The sequence below is a fragment of the Gavialis gangeticus genome, unplaced genomic scaffold, assembly GCF_001723915.1.
Source record: "Gavialis gangeticus isolate Ggan-Ray unplaced genomic scaffold, GavGan_comp1, whole genome shotgun sequence".
NCBI lineage: Eukaryota > Metazoa > Chordata > Crocodylia > Gavialidae > Gavialis > Gavialis gangeticus.
The window spans coordinates 21,981,499-21,990,266 of NW_017729033.1; the positions used below are offsets into that span (position 1 = coordinate 21,981,499).

General features: G+C 44.4%; 1 protein-coding gene across 2 annotated transcripts in view; it reads left to right on the forward strand.

The window, feature by feature from the left end:
• MSANTD1 (Myb/SANT DNA binding domain containing 1) overlaps positions 1-8,768 on the forward strand; it is a 119,151-nt gene that overhangs the window by 5,740 nt on the left and 104,643 nt on the right. The window contains exons 1-2 of one of the 2 annotated variants that reach the window (XM_019526577.1): positions 3,426-3,465; positions 7,348-7,440. The gene's annotated coding sequence lies outside the window, so the exon portion shown is untranslated. Of the gene's footprint in view, positions 1-3,425; positions 3,466-7,347; positions 7,441-8,768 lie in introns of those variants that run through there. The other variant, XM_019526576.1, reaches the window with a different exon arrangement.

Here is an 8,768-nt window from a genome sequence, read left to right on the forward strand (position 1 = left end):
CCCCCCCCCCCCACGTATTGTGGAGGAAAAACTTTTTAAATGATCACCCAAACTCTCTGGTATAGATGTTGAAGAACTGAACTAGATGGGATCTTCCTGGGCAGAATGAAATAATTTTCCTCTTTTCAGCAGTATGTAGTTAAAGTACAATGCCTAGAAGACCAGACTCATGTCCTGCACAATGCCGTTTGTTATCCATGTCGATGGCATTGAATACATTTATAATGAATGTGATTACAAAGTACTAAGTCCTCATCTCACAGCAGCCTGGTCAACTCTTATCATGAGAGGGCTAGGTAAGAGTATCATGGGGGGAAGAAAACTTAAGTAATAAGGCTTTCCTTCCTCAGCCATTGCACTGACTCAGTGTATTCTTATTAAAAGTACACCCAGCACTGCATAAAACAAGGCTGGTCAACTTGCCAGTGGCTGGGGGTGACACTAGTAGAGGTTGTGGGTCCCCCAGGCTGCATGCCATGCATGCAAATGGGCACTCTGCATGTGCCATGTGTGCACTTCTCCACCTGTCACCACTATGTGGCACAGCACCCTGTCTTACTTGCAGCTCCCTGCAGTCTCCACTGTGGCACCGTGCCCCGTAGGTGCTTCAGGCTGCTGGCTTACCTGGCACCATGGACTGTGCTGCACCATCCCCCTGGGACTGTCAGGCAGTGGAAGCCAGGGGACAGGAGTGGAGTAAGGGGTAGTGGGAGCCTGGGGGCCACTTGTTAAGCCCTCCCAGGCTGCCAGTTGGATAGCTAGCCCTAGTATAAATTATGTAGTCATTTGCATTGAGTAGGACAAAAATAAATAAAAATGACATAGAAGGAAGCAGGGCTGTTGAGGCCTCGAGAATTATTAAAAAAAAAAAAAAAAAAAATACTGTGTGAAGGACAAATGGAAAACCAATTAAATGGATCAGATAGGGTCTAACCTAATTTAACAAGTCTATTCCTGAGCTGTATGTTCTTTGTGCCTGGGCAGACTGTGATGTTTATAAGATTCTATCAAGTTTGAGAGAATTTTTCATTACCGAGATCCCTTTTTGGGAAACGAAAAAATGTGTGGGGATTGATCTTGCTGCAAAATTTGCATAGTGAAAATCAGGAGTTGCATATGTTTCTAGCAGAGACAGCAAACAGGATAGACCTAGTTTAAAACATTTGCTTGGTTGGGTGTGCGGAGAGAAGCATTAGGAAGTTCCTGGGAGGGGAGCCCAGGTGCTACTGGGGAAGTGTAGGGCTGTTCCTTGGTATGAGCACAACCTCATCTCATCAGTGCATTACCAGAAGCCTTTACCGATGGTGTCTCAGTTTTTCCCCCTGTCGGTTCTTAATGTGGGCATTGCACAGAGGACCCGGGTCACCCAGAATTGTCTGCAGGGGTTAGAGAGTAACTAGCAGGAGAACTGGCGACAGTGCAGAAGGGGTAAGGGTTGAAGGAAGGATGGAAGAACAAGTCAGGGAGTTCTAGGAAGAACAGCGAGAGCACACGGGCCTGAAAAAGAAGATGTTCGGAAAGCACCAGAAACCTGTTCAGTGTGTGGGGAGACATCATCTAGCATGTAGATAACATGCATACACTAAGATGACTCGGATAGTTCTCATAGAGTAAAGAAATCGCATAGTAAATCTCTGCTTTCTCTTTCCCAAGAGAGAGGTTATGTACAAAAACTTTGTGAGGAAAAAAGCATAGGAGTTGAGCATTATCTAAATTTAAATTTTGGTAAAACGCTAGCAGTAGCCCTAGTGTTGAGGCAGGTTATGCTATAGTATAGGTCGTTTCACTTGGGGAAAGTAGAATAAGGTATTTCAGCAAAAGGACTTTTTTGCCAGTGCAACCTTCTTCTGTCCTTGAAGGATTTGTCCTCACATTGCTAAACAATCAATCCTATTCGGTGTAGACACAACCTTTGTGAAACCTTATTAGGTTATTCTCTCACTATCTCCATACAAAAGCAAGATACAGTTTTTAGATAGGGATGGCTGTTTTAAGTGGACCATAAAATGCTGGATAGCCTATTAGGCTATGAAAGCTTTGTAAACTATTGTATTTGGTTAATTGTTTTCTCATAACGCATCACATGGGGCCTAGCACCAGTCATATAACCTTCGTTAACTATGCATCAAACTAGTTTTCCTTGACATGTGGAAGGAAGTTTAAATGTTTTTCATAGTTTCAGAGTTGTTAGGGGCTGGAAGAGACCTTACAGATCATTGGGTCCAGCCCCCCTGCACTTGGGCAGGAAAGACTGCTGAGGTTAGGTGACCCCAGCAAGATGGGCATCAGGATGCTTTTTGAAGATTGCTAGGGTGGATGACTGTACCACCTCTGGGGGAAGCCTGTTCCAAACCCTCAATACTTGACTTGTAAAGAAGTTTTTTTCTTATGTCTAGTCTGAAGCGGTCTTCAATCAGCTTGTGGCCATTATTTCTAGTCCTCCCCTGGGGGGCCTTGGTGAATAGATGCTCCCTCAGGCCCTGGTGAACTCCCCTGATATACTTATAGCTGCCACCAAGTTCCCTCCTGAGTTTTCTCTTCTCCAAGCTGAACAGTCCCAGGTCTCTCAGCCTTCATGTGACCTGGTCTCTAGGCCTCTAATCATGCATGTGGCCCTCCTGTGGACACTCTTGAGCTTCTCCACATCCTTCCTGAAGTGTGACGCCTAAAACTGGACACAGTACTCCAGCTGTGGTCTCACCAAGGCTGAGTAGAGCAGGGGGATGACATCTTTAGCCTTGCTTGAGATGCCTTGGTAGATGCCTGCCAGTGTTTGATTAGCTCTGTTGGCTATGGGATTGCACTGGTGGCTTATGTTCATTTTGTTGTCTAGCACGACACCCAGGTGTCGTTCAGTTGTGGTACTGGCTAGTGTAGCACTGTCGAGCCTGTAAGTGTGTGGGTTATTTCTCCCCAGATGAAGCACTTTGCATTTCTCAGTGTTGAACGACATCAGGTTGAGGTCTGCCCACCTCACAAGCCTGTCCAGATCAGCCTGTAGCACCAGCCTGTCAGTCCTGGAGCATGACCACACTCTCATAGTTTGGTCTTCTTGGTGAACTTTGCCAGTTCGCATTTAATACGTATCCAAATTGTTGATGAACATATTGAATAGCGCTGGTCCAACTACTGAGCCCTGAGGGATGCCACTGATCACCTCCCTTCATGATGATTCAGTCCTGTCTTTCAGTACTCTGGGTCCTACCATGGAGCCAGTTTCCTAGCCACCAGACTGTCAAGTAGTTGAGGCTGCTTTTTTCCAATTTAACCGTGAGGACATCATGGGAAACCAGGTCGAAGGCCTTTTTTGAAATCTAGGCGTACAACACCAACCTCATTTCCCCTATCCAGTGTGGCGAGTTACCTGATCGCAGAAGATGAAGTTGGTCTGGCATGACCTGCTTGTAACAAAGCCATGTTGAAAGGAGCGTTCTGTCAGCCTCCGAGTGATTTTGGGGGAAAGAGGTAAATCCATATCATCTACTTTGTGTAGATATTTAATAAATCCCATTATCACAATACCTGAATGTCTCTGGCATAATGTACACATCCTTAAAACAGCCTTTGTCATAGGCAGTGTTGCCATCTCACTTTTATAGATGGGGATTTGTGGTGCAGAGACTGTGACTTAAATACCATAAAGAAGCAAACCTTGAAAATGAATCCAAGCTCAACCTCAAGGTGAATGTTTCTGTAAGGAATGAACAGGCATTTCCATCCACCATTGTTTAAGGTTTCCGAAGGACTGACTGAAAGGCAAGTGAACTTAGTTTAGCTCTTAGCTTTAATTTAAAGCGTAGGGTTTAGTTCAGCCCTAAGTAGTTTGAATTTGCATGCGTAACTACAAAACTTGTACTCAGTGTTTGGGAACGTGTTTGGAATCTCCAGACTGATTTTAATTCAGTTATGGAATAGTTGTGAGCAGGTTTTGCCAGCGCAGTTCTTACAATGCCAACAACAACATTAAGTCCACTTCTACTCTAGTGCTCCTATGCATGCAAACCAAACAACTTTTGTCAAAAAAAACTAGCGTGGAAACAATTGCATGCATGAGTTTTTTAACAAGCGATCGGCTACTGTGGTCATGAGCAGCATATGGAACCCTAGATGGGTATCTCATGACAATACATATAATTTAGCATCTTTTAAAAAATCCTTAAGTGTATGCTTGAGTCCTCAAAAGCTTTGTATAGCAATGCAGTGCCAAATTCCCTCAGCAGATATCTGCACTTTTGCGAGAACAAACGCATGAAATGTATCTTGCCATTGATTTCGTCATCACCATTATCATTATTATTTGAATTCCTTATTTATGTAATCGGGGAGGGTTCTGCCTCAATAACTGGCACAAAACTGAAATAAAATTGGTGTGGCTATTGTCATTCTTATGGGAGAGGTTACGTCACTGATGATTACTTTTTAATGCTGTCATATAAACTAGTTATTAACCAACAATGATTAACTTGAATCCTTAACCAAAACCCTGTTCAAACATCTCCCTAAAAGCTGAGGAAGAGAAGGGGGAGAGATGCTAGAACTGAACTGTGTTGCTCCGGCCCATCTCTTAACCAAGAAACCACCTTGTTAAATTATTTAAAAGAGATTACAAATATTTCCATTTATTCAGCTTGTCATTTGTCCCTGTTTAGAGAGACAGCCCTTTAATTTAGCAAAAAATATGTATTTACTTCCTCACTCTTCTCCTCCAAATATCTCTCTCTGATGCAGTTCAGAAAAATCACACTGTGCCTCTTTTTGTTTCCTCTGAGGCACTTATTTATAATTTCTAAATTTTGGAAGTAGTGGTTGCACTAAGAGCCCTTTGTATAAACTTTAAAAGAATTGTAGGGACAGCAAAGCTGAAGAGGATCAGACTCCTGATATTTTTAAATAAAGATGCCCATAATCTTTAAATTAACTTAGTCTTTTATCCAATTAAATGCAGAACTCTTTCTTGCTTTATTGCATGGGTATGTGATAAAAACCAGTTGGCAACAGTTGTTTTAAAACATTTGTGAGGAACTGTCTTAGTAAAGTGTATGCAACTGAACTCTTTCAATCTGCAGATAACACTGGTTTCTTTTTTGGGAAGAAAACAAGTAACTAGATAAAATACTCTAGAGCCATTTAGATTAAGAAAGCATCCGTAGCCTTACAAACTATTGTGTATTTTACAATCCACTTCAATGTGGAACCTGGACTGTTTTAACCTTGGCTTAAACAAACACTTAAATCAAAGGTAGAACTTTTTAGAAGGCTTAGAAGAAATCGAAGACTCTGATGTTTTAACTCTAAAATAACAGATCAGGGTCAACACTGGTGTAAGTGATGTAGGGCATAACAGTTTAGTTTGCCAGTGCTCAGCCTCCAGTCCATGGGCCAGACCCAGCCCACAGAGCAGTGGCATCCAGCCTGCGGGTCTCTCCACAGGCCTAGAAATTTGGCATCGGGATGGTGGCAATGACCACTGCTGCTGCTCCACTGCCACTGAATGTCCAAGCCCTGCAGGACAGATGACGTAGCCCCATCTACCAGATTAGGTTGCTGTATAGGATTGGGAGTGGTGGGACCAAATCAGGGCAGTGTGAGGGGCAGGCTGGATCAGGCACAGGCAGAGTGATATTGTGGACCTGCTCATTTAGTCCACAGCCTGGGAACTTGGCACTGCTGGTTTAGTCCACAGTATTTAAATAAACTTGCTTTTGCCTTTTAGTTTCTTTAAAACATTGTTTAATTTCCAGGTCTGCCTGGAAAGAGATTTTGTTGTTGGGGTCTGACAGCTTGTCAAACTCGTGATTCAGTGGACAGGTCCATAGGGAAACGTTGATTCTGTTCCTGTCTGCCGCTGATGCGTACTGGGCTTCGTGGACAAAGCTCTTGGGATAATGTTTCAAAATCCACTAAGGTGGCCTAAGAGTGTTCTTCCGATTGTCAGAAGTGACCTAGAACCCTAATTTCCATTGACCTTTCATGAGCTTTAAGACAAAATCCAAAAAGAGGTTTAGGCACCTTGCTCCTAAATGCCTAATTCTCTTTTGATAATTAAGGTTCCTGGATTACTATTGGTGTTTCTACTCTGCTTCCCTAATTGTATGTAGGGGGCCTGTCCTCTTTATTGCTTGCTCAACAAACCAAGGAATAAGGTGGTAAAGCCACTTGGGGTCCTATCTTACTGTTGCTACCAAGCTCTCCATCTCCAGAAGGCCTGGGAATAGGCATTCCCAGGTGAGATGCACATGACCAAGACTGGGTACGCTTGGGGGGTGCTTAAGAGCCATTTTTCTCCATGGCAGTTTGTATACTTGGGGATTCTGCAAATGTCCCCTGTAACAGGTCTCAATGTGAATTGAAAAAAGTAACATGCTCTAAAATAGGTTGGCAGCATTTCCAGGTTGCGGGGCAATTGACCCAGTTTGGGTCAGCAGGTCACTGGTGCACTGCAATTGGGCGCTACGAGTCAGCTGCACCTTTACCTTTCCCAGAAGCTGCTTGGGGAGAGTGTCCACAGCCAGGGCTTGTCCCTGTGGCGGCAGTGCAAATGCAACTGCTGCTGAAGCGGATGCTGGAAAAAGTGGTGGTGGCAGTGGCTGAGTCCCAGCTCCCATCCTCTGTGCACACACCTGCTCCTGCCCCAACCTGGATCAGTCCAGCTGTTGAAGCCCCGCATCCATGGGGTGGATCAATGGCTGTTGGTTGCCAACCCCTGCTTTAAAATACAGAGGCATCACCAGAGTTTAGTGGTTTATGGTTCTCTGAGGACAGCACCCTGAGTCTACGTATTATTGCATCGGTTTAAGGGAGAGGCTGGCAGGTGAGAGGAAGGAAGTTGGGATGGGTTGTGTGTGGGAGGGTAGAAAGAAGCAGGTTTTTTTTTAAAGGAGGTAAAGGGCAGCTAGAGATGGGTATTTGCCATTTGCCTTGGTAAGGAGGGATAAGGGGGTAATAGCTAGGAGTAAGATCACACGGGTTGTAGGCGGCTGAGGTGGACTTAGAGTTGGAAGGTAGATGTGTTTGGCAAGATCTTTCATTGACCAAATTTACAGTTGGAAGGGACAAGTCAACAGGCACAAAATGTCCTTTCTTAGGTCCAGTAGAGGATGGTACTAAATTAAATTTGCTTCTCATGTTTTCTCTGTACTGCATTTCATTTGTAGTTGGAGTATATTTGTCCATGCAATTTTAAAGGCTAAATGACTTGTAAACTAAAACTAATTCTATCTACTTTAACCAAACCCAGGTAGAAGATAACTTCAGTTAGCTCCTTCTCTCCCTCCCCCTCTATTGTTCTGAAATATTTTCTTTCTCCTTCCCACACCTTTCATTGTCCTGTCGATCTCTGTCTCACAGATGTTAAATTCTGCCCCAACTCCGTGGTCTGCCGTGAAGATTCCTGCGTTGACTTCCTGGCTCATGGGGGGTCATCTGCTTCCAAGGCACCAGGTACAAAACGTTTTCTCTTACAAACGATAAATCTAAATGTTGTAAACCTGCATTTGAAATCAGTTACGCTGTGCCCTGAACTTTGGGAAGTAGTGGAGTGTACACAGCAACAGGGAGAAGTACTCACTGAAATATAAAAAGCGGCTCTGTTGCTTTCAGTTGAGATGAAGGGTGGTAGGTGAGTCACTGGTTTCTCTCTCTTCTGTGGAGTCCCTTAGCTAGTTTTTTCTTGTATGTGGAAAAACCGTAACACTCGCACATTCCAGGTGCCCTCTGCACTGATTGCTGCAACTTGACTCAGACTAGTATAGAGGTTTAGTGCTGGATTTCTCTCCCATGACAACTTCCTTTTCTTGCTGTACTGCCTCTGTTTGGTGGCCAGTCTTAAACACATTAACTGCTGTTCCTCAAGGCTAAAGTTGAAAACTTTTTTCCTCCCAAAAAAGCTTTCTGTGTCCTAAGACTCTAGTCTCTTTTCTTAACTCTAGGTTACTCCTAGGGCCTTTTCTAATTTTTGTTTTGGACTAACTTTCTTTGCTACCTTCCTCCCAAGCACTATATCATCCTTTTCTTTCTCTCTCTCTTTTCTTTTGCCTTGCAATTTCTAGTAAGATTTTTCTTTTAGGGAAAAGAGATAATGTTCTTTGTGCAGTTATACATAGAAACTCTTGGTACACACTTGGGCTAGGGACAGACATTCAAAAAGCCTGAGCCTGAATTGATTAAATCTCTGCAGGTGAGCCTAACCTGGCTAGACTAAATCAGTTTTGTAACTGGACAGATATCCCAGAAATGCAGACATGTGCCCGCAGTGGCTCAGGCTAGAAGCCGGGGCATGCTGGAGCAGCAATCCCTTCCTTCCACAGCATGGAGCTGAGGAGGGCATGGTCAGACTCCAGCAGGAGCTCGGATTAGCCCAGCAGGGACTTGATGAACGGTGTTTATCACTCCATTAAGAAAACAACAGAGGGACATTAGTTTCATAGTTTCTAGGGTCAGAAGGGACCTGAGCAGATCATCAAGTCCAGCCCCCTGCCATGGCAGGAAAGAGTACTGGGGTCAAACGACCCCAGCAAGGTGTTCATCCAGCCTCCTCTTAAAGACCCCCAGGGGAGGAGCCAGCATCACTTCTCTTGCAAGTTGGTTCCAGACCCTAGCCGCCCTGACAGTGAAGTAGCGCCTCCTGATATCTAGCCTAAATCTACCCTCTGCCAGCTTGTGACCGTTATTCCCGGTCACTCCTGGTAGTGCTCAGGGGAACAGGGACTCCCCCAGTGCCTGCTGGTCCCCCCTGACTAGTTTGTAACAGGCCACTAGATCCCCCCTCA